The following is a 12,729-nucleotide window of genomic DNA, read 5'->3' on the forward strand; positions in this document are numbered from 1 at the left end:
TCGATTCCTTTTTCTAGTCAGAGGACTGTGGGAAACAAAGAGCTATCAGACAGCCACTCGCATCAGACCTTTAGATCATCAGTCCCACTGCAACCCATGTGTGTCTTCTGCAAAATAAAAACATTCGCAAACATAACACGGACGTTCCCAATATCAGAGGCCAACAAAAAGAACAAATCAAAAGGACTCAGTCTGATGTCAGAGGAGTCATCACGTTTCCTGTCACCCGAGATCTCTCCTCCTGCGAGAAGGGCGAGGAAAGGCAGCGAGGGAACTCGAGGAGGACAGGACAGAGGGACGGCACACACTGCCCTGCTCAGCAGACCTTTCTCTAGCGCAGCCTCAACCTTAATCCTTAGGGGAAAACACACATTTACTGAGCTCTGACTATAGGTAAAGTGTATGCTGGGCCCCACATAGTGTATTCTGATTCACTGAGTTCTCTAGTTAATCAAGGCTTAACCCTGTTCTTAGAAAACTTTCTAAAATATTAATCACCCTTTCTGTCTTAATAAGAGTGGCTTATAGAATTAGTTTGGTTCTGTCTGACTGCAGTTCTTCAAGGTCAGCGACCACCATCCAGGACTAGAGATTAAATGCCGGAGAAAGAGATGAATGATACTGAACACAGGATGCCACCTGAATAGTTCTGTGTTTATTTAAACATCCTTGTCACCAAATATAGATAGATGATAGATGATAGATGATAGATAGATAGATGATAGATGATAGATAGATAGATAGATAGATAGATAGATAGATAGATGATAGATAGATGATAGATAGATGATAGATAATATTATTCAGCCATGAGTAAGAAGGAAATCCTTCCATCTGAGATAATATGGATGAAACTAGAGGATATTATACTAAGAGAAATAAACCATATAGAGAAAGACAAATACTGTATGGTCTCACTTATATGTGGAATTTTTAAAAGTAAGATTCATAGAAGCAGAGAGTAGTTGCTCAGAGCTGGGGGTGGGAGTAATGGGAAGATGTTTGTCAAAGGGTATGAACTTTCAGTGATAAGATGGATAAACTGGTGACCTGATATACAGCAGGATGACTATTGCATACTTGAAATTTGCTAAGAGAATAGATCTTCAGTGTTTTCAGCACATACATGCACAAATGATAACTGAGGTGATGCATATGTTAATTAGCTTGATTGCAGTAATCACTTCACAATGTATATGTATATTAAATCATCACATTATACACCTTAAATCTATACAATTTTATTTGTCAGTTTTATCTCAAAAAAGAAAGGGACTTGGCCCTGAAAGTAACCTGGTTTCATAGTTTTCCCATATCTATCCCCAGTCACTCCACCTCACCCCTTTTAGAATAACATATGCTGAAAACCCAATGTGTCAGGAAATTGACAAGCTTCAGAGAATAACTGTTGGGTTCCTTTCTTGTTTTTGTTCACAGAAGCTAACATCAATTTGGAGGTTTTCTAAGGAAAAAAAAGTGATTCTATTTAATATGAAACTTCTGTCATTAATATTACTTCAAGATCCCCCCCCCCCCCCATTGCTCAATTAAATCCATTGCCTTGTTCTGCTCTAAAAATAAGGGAGACTATTTGGTGTGGTTATATAAAATGGTTCTTATTTGAAGTTTGAGAGGGTTTTGGCAGAGAAACTGCATGAATGAACATTTTGTTGACCTTTCTCCAACTGTCAGTTTTCTTTAAACTCAAATGAGAATACTCTTTAGTTGTCCCTAAAGAAATGTAACGGAAAGAACCCTTTAAACATGTATTATTCATAAATCCACTTAAGCAAAAACATCATCAATAATTCAATTATCCCATATGCTTGGCTGTGGTTTTTTTAAGCCACCGTCATTCAAACTCTCACATGTTTAATATCCCTAGTCAGGAGTCTTTCACATCCACCCCACCTGACATTTCCCACATCGGAAAAACAAAACAGCAGTAGGGTAAGTATTCAAATTAAATGCTAATTTTAAACCACAAAGAAACAGTTAATCAATAGCTCATATGAGAGGCGAAAATTAACCCTACAGTGCCCACATTTTGTCTACCTAAATTTTAAGAAACAGGGAGAGCCTTAGCACCTGGGGTGGGGTAAAGCAGTGAAAGAAAGCCAAAACTATGTTGAAATGTTAAGACTTTGAATAATAATTACAGCCACCTGTCAGCACTTCCAGCCCTAATCTAACCCAGCCAAGACAAGCCCCTTATGCTCTCTCTTTCAATCCTCACAGCAACCCCAGGAAGTGAGACTCACTTTTGTAAGTAAGGACATTGACACTCAGGCAGGTTAAGTAACCTGCTTAAAGATCCATACCCATCATAGCTATTAAATTCTGGAGTCAGGATTTCTATCTAGGTCTGTCTGAATCTCAGGTTAATGCTTTAACCTTAAAGCTATACTCAAGTGCTTTTAGATCCATGAATACTTCATAAATTCAACGTATTTTTAGAGGGTACTTATTGAAATGGGCCATGGTTAGCACTCACGTGGTTATCATTCACCGTGGATCCCTTCCATGAGATGAGCAAGCCAAGGCTAATGTGTAAAGGGAGTTGAAACGGTGGACATAAGGCCAGATAGAAGTGAAAGGCCAGGAGACGGCCCTGCTTAAGGACAGGCTGGCATCAGGCAAGCTCCTAGCTCTGGGAGAGTGGGATTCCAGCCACAGCCATGTCTTCGGGGTGCTGGTGCAGCTGTGCCACGAAGGTCACTAGGCTAAGTGCCAGGGAAGGGCGTGGTGGGCATGCTCTTCCATTCAGAACAATTCTTACACAGACTTTTGGGAATTCTGTAACTTCTCTACAGCCTTTTCAGTTCACTAAATGGGCAGTAATTATTTCTGGGTCCATCAAGGTAGAAAGCAATATGCTTAGGTCATAAATGCCCTAAAAGGAAGAATGAATTCAAAGTTACCATTTTCCTAGGACCCGGTGGCTATTATAATAAAATGTATTCCAATATAGCAGACCCAGCTGTATGGTTGTAAATGGTAATAACAATACCAGCCTGTATCCGTTTCTTAAGGCTGCCATCACAATGTAGCGCAAACTTAGTGGCTAAAAACAACAGTTATTTTTTTTAATGTTCTAGAGGCTGGAAATCTAAAACCGAGGTGTCAACAAGGCCATATTCCCTCTGAAGGCTCTAGGGGAGGATCCTTCCTTGCCTCTCCCGGCTTCTGGCAGCTCCAGGTGTTCTAGGTTTGTGGCGGCATCACTCCAATCTCTGGCCCTGTCACTCGTGACTTGGCCTTCTCCTCTTTTGCCACTTATAAGGAAGCTGGTCATTCAGTTTAGGATCCACTCCAAGATGAACTCATTTCAAGAACCTTAACTTAATTACATCTTCAGAGACCCTTTTCCTAAGAAGGAAACATTCACTCGTAACGAGGGTTGGAACATGGACGTACTGGGGGGCAGGGGCCACCCTCAACACACTCCAGCACCTCACAGGGTGTGGTCAGGATTTAATTAGAACACGCATCTAATAGCAGCCATTGCCGTGCTGTAGGGACAGTGAGCACTGATATTATCTCCCAGAGCACAGCGTTCCAATGGCGCAACAGACTTTGGAGACCAGTGAGGAGGCCCCGAAAGTATGACTGTTTTTACATAAAACGATACAGATTTCTTGATCTTTCAAAGAAGAAAAGCTGAAAAGTCTCTTATATGATGGTTCCTGATTGGTGGTTCTCAAAGTTGAATATACATAAGAGTCAAGGGTGGGAGACAGTCTTAAAAGATCAGATTCCAGTCCCCATCCTCGGAAATTCTGATTCAGTAGGTCTGGGGTGAGACCTGAGAAACTGCATCTAAAAAAGTTCTTAAGGTGATCCTCATACAGATGGTCAGCACATCACATCTGAGGAGCTCTCCAGAGGGCTGCAGGAAGATCTTCTGTGATGTTATAGAGTTAGACATTTCTGGGACGTAACATGTCCCCACAAAACTGTATGTCACACAACAAAATGCTAGAAAGATTCTGAAGTTGCTATCCAGGCACTGTGTTTCATCTGAAAAAGCTAATTAAACATTGGTAGTTATGAAGTCCTACTATGTTCTGGGCACAGTGATCAATGCTGAAATATACACACATATGCAGGGTGTCCCCCAAAAATGTATACACACTTTAACACTGATAGCTCAATTTTTAAAATGAAATGTATTTTAATAAGCTCTGCCTTTATAATTATTCAATTATACATTTTGGGGGGACACCCTATAGTTGTAGAAAATACACATTTATTTTTCAAGAAGCCATGGATCATTTGCAAAGACTTACCTCTTGTTAGGACCCAAAAATGTCTCAACAAGTAGCAAAGAATCTGTACCATATAGAACATTCTCAGTTCACAAAGAAGAAAAATTAAAAATCAATTCCAAGATAATGCCCCAAACTTCCCTCTCTTGCCAGTCTTAAATGTTATCTCAGCCTTATACTTTTTTAAGGGGAAGGGAGGTAAAGATAATAATGGATAGGACTCCTGTGGGTTAAGTTTCACCAGCCCAAATATAACTGAGATCAAATTAATCATACGGTCCTGATCACACCAGTTTTGAACGCCCTCTAATGCAGCCCCCTCCAAAGCTGCCCTGTCATTCAGGCTTCTGTTAGTACCCCTGTGGGAGCTTGTCTGTCCCAGGTTTTCTTGATATTTTGCTGAGCAAGGCTGTCTTCCCAACACCAGAGCTGCCTTAAGGTCACAGGTAGCAGGAGACGGATCTGGGCGGAGGAGACGGGTGCCAGAAAATTCTCCCCTCTCCCCCCTAGCAATGTGTTGAAGCAGGGCTGCTTGCGCCCAAAGCCTTACCCAGATGTTCATAAACCTTCCACTAGGGGCACCCACCAAGCGCTCTCTTTTCTGGAGTCCAAGTACCAGAACACTTTCTTCCCCAAACCATAAAGGCAAAAGCCTGAATGCCTGTGGGGGGGAAGGTGGACAGTGCCAGGAAATCTCCAATGTCCAGAAGAAATCAATGCGAAGGTATCAGAGGAAGTGAAGAGGTAAGAGTGGGGGGCCCCCACAGGAGACCTGAAGATCCTCTCAGAGCTGTCTCCTGTCCGTTGGAGCCATGCAGTAGGCCATTACTCATAAATAAAGTCAGATGGGGAAGAGAAAGGAAATCACACTTGTGGAAAAGGGGTGTACCTCACTTAAAACAAACAAACAAAGCTAAAAATAAGCACACAGAGTGAAACTGGTTGAAAACTACAGTGTATCCTTATACTGGCTTCCACCTTTTTTATATCTTAGAGCAGCCACCTTAAATCTTGAACTTTATCATCTAATTCAGACACTATCTTGAGACATTAAAACATAGAAAAGTTACATTTCTTGAGAAAATATTTAAAATAAGTCTTTTGGGGACATATGAAAGTCCCATTCAGACTGTAGGACTACTTACCATGTTGCGTAGTTTCAAATTTTAGTCTCAAAACTTTGAAAACATACAGAGGTGGTATTTCTCTCGAAAATTCCCCCAAATACCTCTCTGAGTGTTTTGAATTTGGCTCATTTTGAGCCGTCTCACTTGATTAAATAATTCATATAGGGATATTTTTAATATGGAAACATGAACTCCCTCCAAGTTCTCATAAAGAAGTTAGTGCTGATATTTGAAGGAGCAATATCTCTTGCTAAAGAGAAATACTTTTTCTATCAAAGGACTGCAATTCCAGACGTTCGAACATGGGTTTAATATACTTGAATGCCTGTGTCTACTACTAATACAAAAATTATTTTAATGCATTCATTTATGCACTGAATGGATGCAACAGATGTTTGGACCTATAATGTGAACTTTGTATCTTTTTTAAAGGTATCTTAACCTATTTGAATTTGTTAAAGAAAAATTTCACCAAGTCTCTGAGCATGCATGTATTAATTTGCCTGCATTGTGACCCTGAGGCTACAAGAGCCTTGAACTACCCATCCCAGGGTTCCTTGAGAACTGTGCTCACTCGTATAGTGACCAACTGCAACGAAGAATTTATCATCTGCCAGTGAGTCAACCAGAGGCCTGAACTCAGAATCTTGCCTTATTTGGTCTGCCATGTCTTATGTCTTATATTTAGCCATTTGAATTTCTGCTCAGGGAGACTCATTGTTCGTTGTTTTGTTTTTAGAATGATGTAGTTCTCTCTTGCTCAGGAAGCTATCAACTCAGCTCTGGTTTCCTTCATCATTGGTGGTATTTTGATTTGACAAATTCAAAGGGAAAGTTTTTGAAAACTAAACTTGATAAACACTGCATATCTGCCATAAAATTAAATATTTAATGTACACTGACAAAGTGATATTATGTAGATTGTTTTGAAGTTATATGTCAATCCTCTGCTCACTTCCTCACTCCACAGAAGAGAAATTTGAGTTTGTATAATAGTTTTTTAGAATGCTTTAACTTTGTATAATGCACTATGTTGCAATGAAAGGAAACTGTAATATCATGAAATAAATTATCCAGCAGGCCTAGTTAGCCAGTACAGATATTTCTCAATCCAAAATTTTATTTTCTCTTCAAAACACTTCTACACACTTCCACCCATTCCCAAACTGCTAAGAGAAAATTATAGCAATGTTCTTATTCCTAGGGCTGGAGTAACAAATTACCATAAACTCACTGACTTAAAACAACAGAAATTTATTCTCTCACAGTTTTGGAGGCAAGACGTCTGAAATCAAGGTGTTAGCAGGGTTGGTACCTGTTGGCGATCTGAGGGAGAATCTGTTCCATGCCTCTCTTCTAGCTCCTGATAGCTGTCAGAAATCTTTGGTATTCTTTGGTTTGTGCAGCATAACTGCAATCTCTGCCTCTGTTTTCTTCCCTCTGTCTCTGTCCAAATCTGCCTCTCCTTTCTCTTATAAAAACACAAGTTATTTGATTAGGGTAAATCTTGGATGCCTAATATATGAGTAACTATAACCTTCCTGCTGTGTTGAAGGGTCAGGGAAGAAAGAAAAAATATTTAGTGAAATAATCCTAGAATTTTTCCAAATTTGGTAAAAAATATAAATACAGCAATTCAAGAAGCGTAAGAAACACCAAGCACAAGAAACATGAAGAAAAACATACTAAAGTACAACAAAAGCATATCGCTTAAAACCATTGATGTAAAAAGGAATCTTTATACAGAGAAAAAAGACAAGGCAAAAAAGTAAGAAAAATTACAGACTTCTTGTCAAAAATAATGCAAACCCGGAGAGGAAGCAAGATGGCAGCGTAGGTAACAGCTGCACCCGCCGCCTCCCGCAACCACATCAAAATTACAGCTAAAATACAGAACCACCGTCACTCAGAGCCTCCTGAGATCCCGCTGAACAGAAGCCCCACAACCAGGGAGCTGAAGGAGCATCGAGACCGGGAGGAGGGGCGGAGATGTGGGCGGGGCGGGGCTGGATTGGAGACGCAGCCGTGGGCCACGGTTGAAATCCAGGAGGGAATCTCGGCAGTGGGGGTTTCCCGGAGGAGTGAGGGGTCCCAGCCCCACAGCAGGCCCCCAGCCCAGGGCTCCAGGACCAGGAAGAGATGTCCCCACAACTCTGGGCTATGAAACCAGCGGAGACTGTCGCTGAGGGTTGAGGAGGGTGCGGGAGCCCCAGCAGCTCCTCTTCAAGGGCCCGAGCTCAACTCACTCAGACGCACAACATAGAATTCCATTTCCAGCAAAAATATGTTTCATATGCAAAAAGGAAATAAATGTTTTTACAGACACATAAAAGCAGGAAAACTATCAACATCAGCAAACCTATGCTATAATAAATTTTAAAGAACATTACTCAAGCAGAAGGAAAATAGTACCAGACAGAAATGGAATCTATACAAACAATCAAACAGCTTGGTAAATGATAAATATGTGGGTAAATAGAAATAATATTTTTCTTATTTTTAAAATCTCTTTCAAAGACAATCATCTTTTTAAAGCATAAATAAAAAATTTATTGTGGAGGTTACAACATGTGAATATGAAATGTATGACAGTAATATCACAAAGGTCAGGAGAGGAAAAATGGAAATATACTTTAATAATATTCTGATACTACATGTGAAATTTTATAATATTACTTGAAGATAGTTAAAGATGTATACTATAAACCCCAGAGCAACTAATAGAAGAGCATTCCAGGCTGAAGAAAAAACAAAGAAGTGAGAAAGAAGGGGTCCCTGGAGATGGTAAGTTGACCAATTTGGCTACTTGCTTGAGGAGTGAAGATGGCACATTGGATGGATAACTTAGAGCAAGATTTTGAAGGAACTTAAATGATAAGCTAACAAATTTGGTCTTTGGGCAATAGAAACCACTGAAAAACTTGTATAAGGGATTAACAAGATGGAAACTATATTTAAGAATATTAACTTCCACCTTATTCTGTGTTTGTGTTGACATATGAGACTTTTTATTTTTAAAAAATTATAAGTAGTTTCTGTAAGGACAGAAAACAGGCCTTTCCTTTTCTTTGCTGTGGCCTTCCACAATTTATGAGAAGCACCTAGTAATTAAACCCCAAGATTGTTGGCTCCTCTGTTCAAACTGTGGGACAAAATAAGCTACTCTCAAGGTTGCATTCTAGCATCCCCCTCCTCCCTACAGTTTTCACAGCTCAGGGGTAATCCCCACCAAGGAGTCTTAGTTAGTAGAAAGTTCCCTTCCCCACCTCCCTTCAAACTAGCCTCTTTAGAACTCTCCACAGTTTTTGCTCTAAGCATGTTTTACAGGCTTGGGAAAAACACTGATGAGACACCTCCTTAGGACACCTGCCCGACTGTGTCCTGGAAAGCAAACAAACTGTAACTTTTCAAGACAACCCCAGTATCTGCTCCACTTCAACACAATCCCCCTCCCTTCCTTGTCACCTAGCAACAGCAACCAACTGCTCTTTAAAAGTAAAAACCACTCTTTCTTCCCCTCCCTGTATTGACTAACAATACACTGGCCCTTTCTTCCCTTAGAAAGTAAAATAAATTTCTGCTCTGCCTCTCTTCTCTTAGTTGTGAATTCATTCACAGCCGGCGTCACTGGCCAAACCCTAACAGTTTCTATAGAATATTTCAAGGACTTGAAAAAGGATTGAAATGTATTCCATTAATTCACTTAAGACATTTAAAGATTTTAAAACCCAGTGCTCTCTTTGATTCCAATGCTTTCATGACTTATAATAAAAATTTTAGAACCTTCTGTAAGCTCATAGCATTCTATTGATTTTTACATTTTAAAGTTAAGGAATTTATAACTTAAGTCTTGAATTATATATTTAGTTTCCATATGCTCTCCAGAAAGTTCAAAACCAAGAGGGCTAATTTATTTGACATCTTACAGTTCAGATGAGACAAATGGCAAGACTGTTTTTCACTTTCCCTAACAAATATGAGGCTGAACCAAAGGAATTGCTGCTATTCAACTGTTTTTGACCTACAAAAATGATCATTTTGTATGGTTCAGCCTAATGTATTGTTGTGTATTTTGAACTGTACACTTAATGTTCTATTTTTATTTAAAAGTGTTCCCAGAGTATATTCTATATGTAAGGCATTAGGGTAGAGGGAGAGGTTACTGAGATGAATAATAGTGATTCTTATCCTCATATATATTAAAATTCTACAAGATTCTCAAACTTGCAGGAGTATAATATTTATCTGGGGATTTTAAAAAATTAATGCAAATGTCAGGATCTCAGCCCCCAGAAACTCTATTTTTTACCAAACACTTCTCAGACTATCCTTTCTCAAACACTGATCTACAGAGAGAAGCATTTTAATGACTAATGTGTGTAGGAGGTAAGATAGTAGAAGCCAAAGGAGGGCCATTTTCTCCCAGAAGGAATTCACAGATCATTTAGAAGCTCTTATCTATTCAAGGCCTTCTAGAAACAATCAAGAATGACCTTTGAAGAAAGGATTAGGTAGAAAGAAAAATCAACTTTGAATAGCTGGTAAGATTTCCTTTGGCTCATGGGTCTTCAACTTTAGTTACATTCTTTTTTCACAAAAGTGGTCCAGAAATATATCATGAACCTAAATAGCTCTCTGCTTGGTAAAGGTGTTTCAAATGGCCAAACTTCTATTTTCTAAATAAACAGTTCAGATGATAAGTTCTAGGTCATTACAGTGCAAAGCATGTACTTCTTCTGAAGCCAGGCCTCGGCCTTTCACAACTTAATAAACTATCTCTTTGTTACTGTTGTTATTAGCTAGTTATTAATAATAGGAAAGGAGCAAAAGGGAGACCAGACATTATAAGCATGGCTATCTGGGCAGCTTCACCAGGAAGCTGCAACTTCACACTCCCCAGGGAACCACTGATTTATTTCCTTCAAATCACTGGGGAGAGGGGTCCAACAAAGGAGAGAAGGGCTCATGTGCAGTAAAGTTGGGGGAACCAGGGAAGATGCCAGCCAATCTAACCTGGCAACAAAGATAATTGGGTAGGGCAGGCCGGAGCCACTGCAAGGGTATGAAATCTTAGAAGGTTAAAATCCCCAAACAAAAGAATTCTCTCCTTTGGCTCTCCTGTTTCTCTTGTTCCTCTGGTTTTGCTCCTGCATCCTTGCGTTCACCCATGTTCCTTGAAGCCTCATGGCCCACAGCCATACAGACCCACACAATGGACTGATGGACTGCAGCTGGGAACACAAGCTACGCTAGCCTGATGCTGGCCTGGACTGTGCAGGAGCTCAGGAAGAAAATAAAAGTAACCAAGGAAACTCTTTTACCTCCTTCTAATCTGCCCACAAGCCCTTTAATGAAGAACGGTGATATCAGGCAGTGGGAAAACAGATGTGGACAAACTTCCTTTGCCTTAAGACACTGGCACATTCATTAGCAAGATTACCTGGAGCTTTTATCAGTTATTTGTGGTAGTCATCCTGCTTGGGCTTTTCACTTTCTTCTGTCCTACTGTACTCCTAGAGTGGTCATTATTTGATGAATTCTCCACCTGGAAAGGTCATCTTTCACACTCCAGTTCCTATCTGACTAAATCATCTGATTTTGTAGAACAATCAGTTTTTTACTGGGAAGAGGTGACAGACGGGTTTTTCATTTTCAACAAAAGATTCAAGATTTTTACTCTGATGGTACTGAAAGAAGTGGCAGAATTTATGTTCAAATATATATAAACTATCATAAAACCTGTTTCAAGTGCATAGTTCTCTGTCTTTTGCTAGAGAATATAGTGGTAGTTCAGATTTAGTCAAAGATTCCAGTCAGATATTTTCCTCCAAAAGTATTCCTTTCAAAAATAATGTCTTACATATATTGTTCAAATTAGGTAGCATAAAGATAAACATGAAATTTCATAGTACAGTCCTGAACCTGCCTTCCTTTTTAAAGAGTGTTTTTGAAATAAGCATCCTACCTCCAATATTGATGCCATTTATGCTATGTAAAAGGGGAGGTGAGAGAGCACATGATCTAATATTGTACTGATGCGGTAATGTAATAGCGATTGTTCACTTAAGCATGTAATAAAGACTACTCTTGGGGAAAAAAAGAAACCCACACACAGTGAAAATGCAGAAGACCAAAAAAAAAAAAAAAAAGTCTCAAAAGCAAGCAGGTAGAAAAGACTGATCATGTGCAAAGACATGACATTTAGATTGAACATAAATAACTCATAAAGTGGTGGAGAATATCTTCAAAGTGTGTAGAGAAAACTAGCTAACCTAGACTTGTGAAGCCCTTAACATTTTCTTTCAAAATCAGGGTGAAACAAAGACACTTTCAACAAAGAGATAACAAACCTAGGAATTAGCTTAGAAACCCTTGCTATAGTAACTTCTTAAAGGATGTACTTAAGAAAGAAGGAAAGTGGTCACATAAGGTCAGAGATGAAAGAAGATATAGTGAGCAAAGAAAATCATAAACATGTGGATTGAGGTAAACAAATGTTATCTTGATTGCTGAGATTTTTGGTACTACCTTAAACTTTGTTCCCAAGGCAAGTGCTTCATTCACTTTACCATGCCTTGGGGAAGGCTGTCATCATTTAATGTAATACTTAACTCCACATTTCACATGGTACCCTCCGCCTATCCCCATCCTTAGATGGGCCAGAGACCCTTTTGGTTCAATATCTCAAGAGAATGAAACTCTAGTTGTAACTGTGAAGAAACCTTATTTTCTTTAATCTGGCCTTTTATTTTTATTTTTGCCCCTTTGACTCAAACTGACCTACCGCATCACCCTGACTCACCCACCTTCCTCTCCCTTGCTTAATCATCAAGCTCTCAGGACAGTCAAGTTCTGGTCAGCATCCACTAGTTTTAGGAACAAGCTCCTCAGTCTATTGACTACAAAGACAGTTTTTTCAATCAAACCAAAAATACTATCTGTTGTGTTTTTGCTCCAGACCCAGGAAAGCAGAACCATCTCACCAACAAATCCTTGTGGAATCAGACATAACTAGTCCAAGGCTCACATCAAAACGAGATGCAATGACCAATTACCCTCTACCCCAGCAGCAATCAATCAGTAGAGACCATGACCCTAACTCCTTTAGGCACCATGATGAATGGTTTTTTCTTAAATATCCATCCTCTGAAAGCCATCTGGACATGGTACCATCTTCTTAATTAATAAATCCTTACTTTTTTTTTAAAGGGTTTTATTTTATTTTTTTATTATTATTTTTTATGTTTATAGTTGAAAGTATTACAGGTGTCCCATTTTTCCCCCCAATGGACCCCTGCCACCTTGCTCCCACCCCCTCCCCAGCCTTCACCCCA

Source organism: Miniopterus natalensis, chromosome 2, assembly GCF_054644295.1.
Source record: "Miniopterus natalensis isolate mMinNat1 chromosome 2, mMinNat1.hap1, whole genome shotgun sequence".
Taxonomy (NCBI): Eukaryota; Metazoa; Chordata; class Mammalia; order Chiroptera; family Miniopteridae; genus Miniopterus; species Miniopterus natalensis.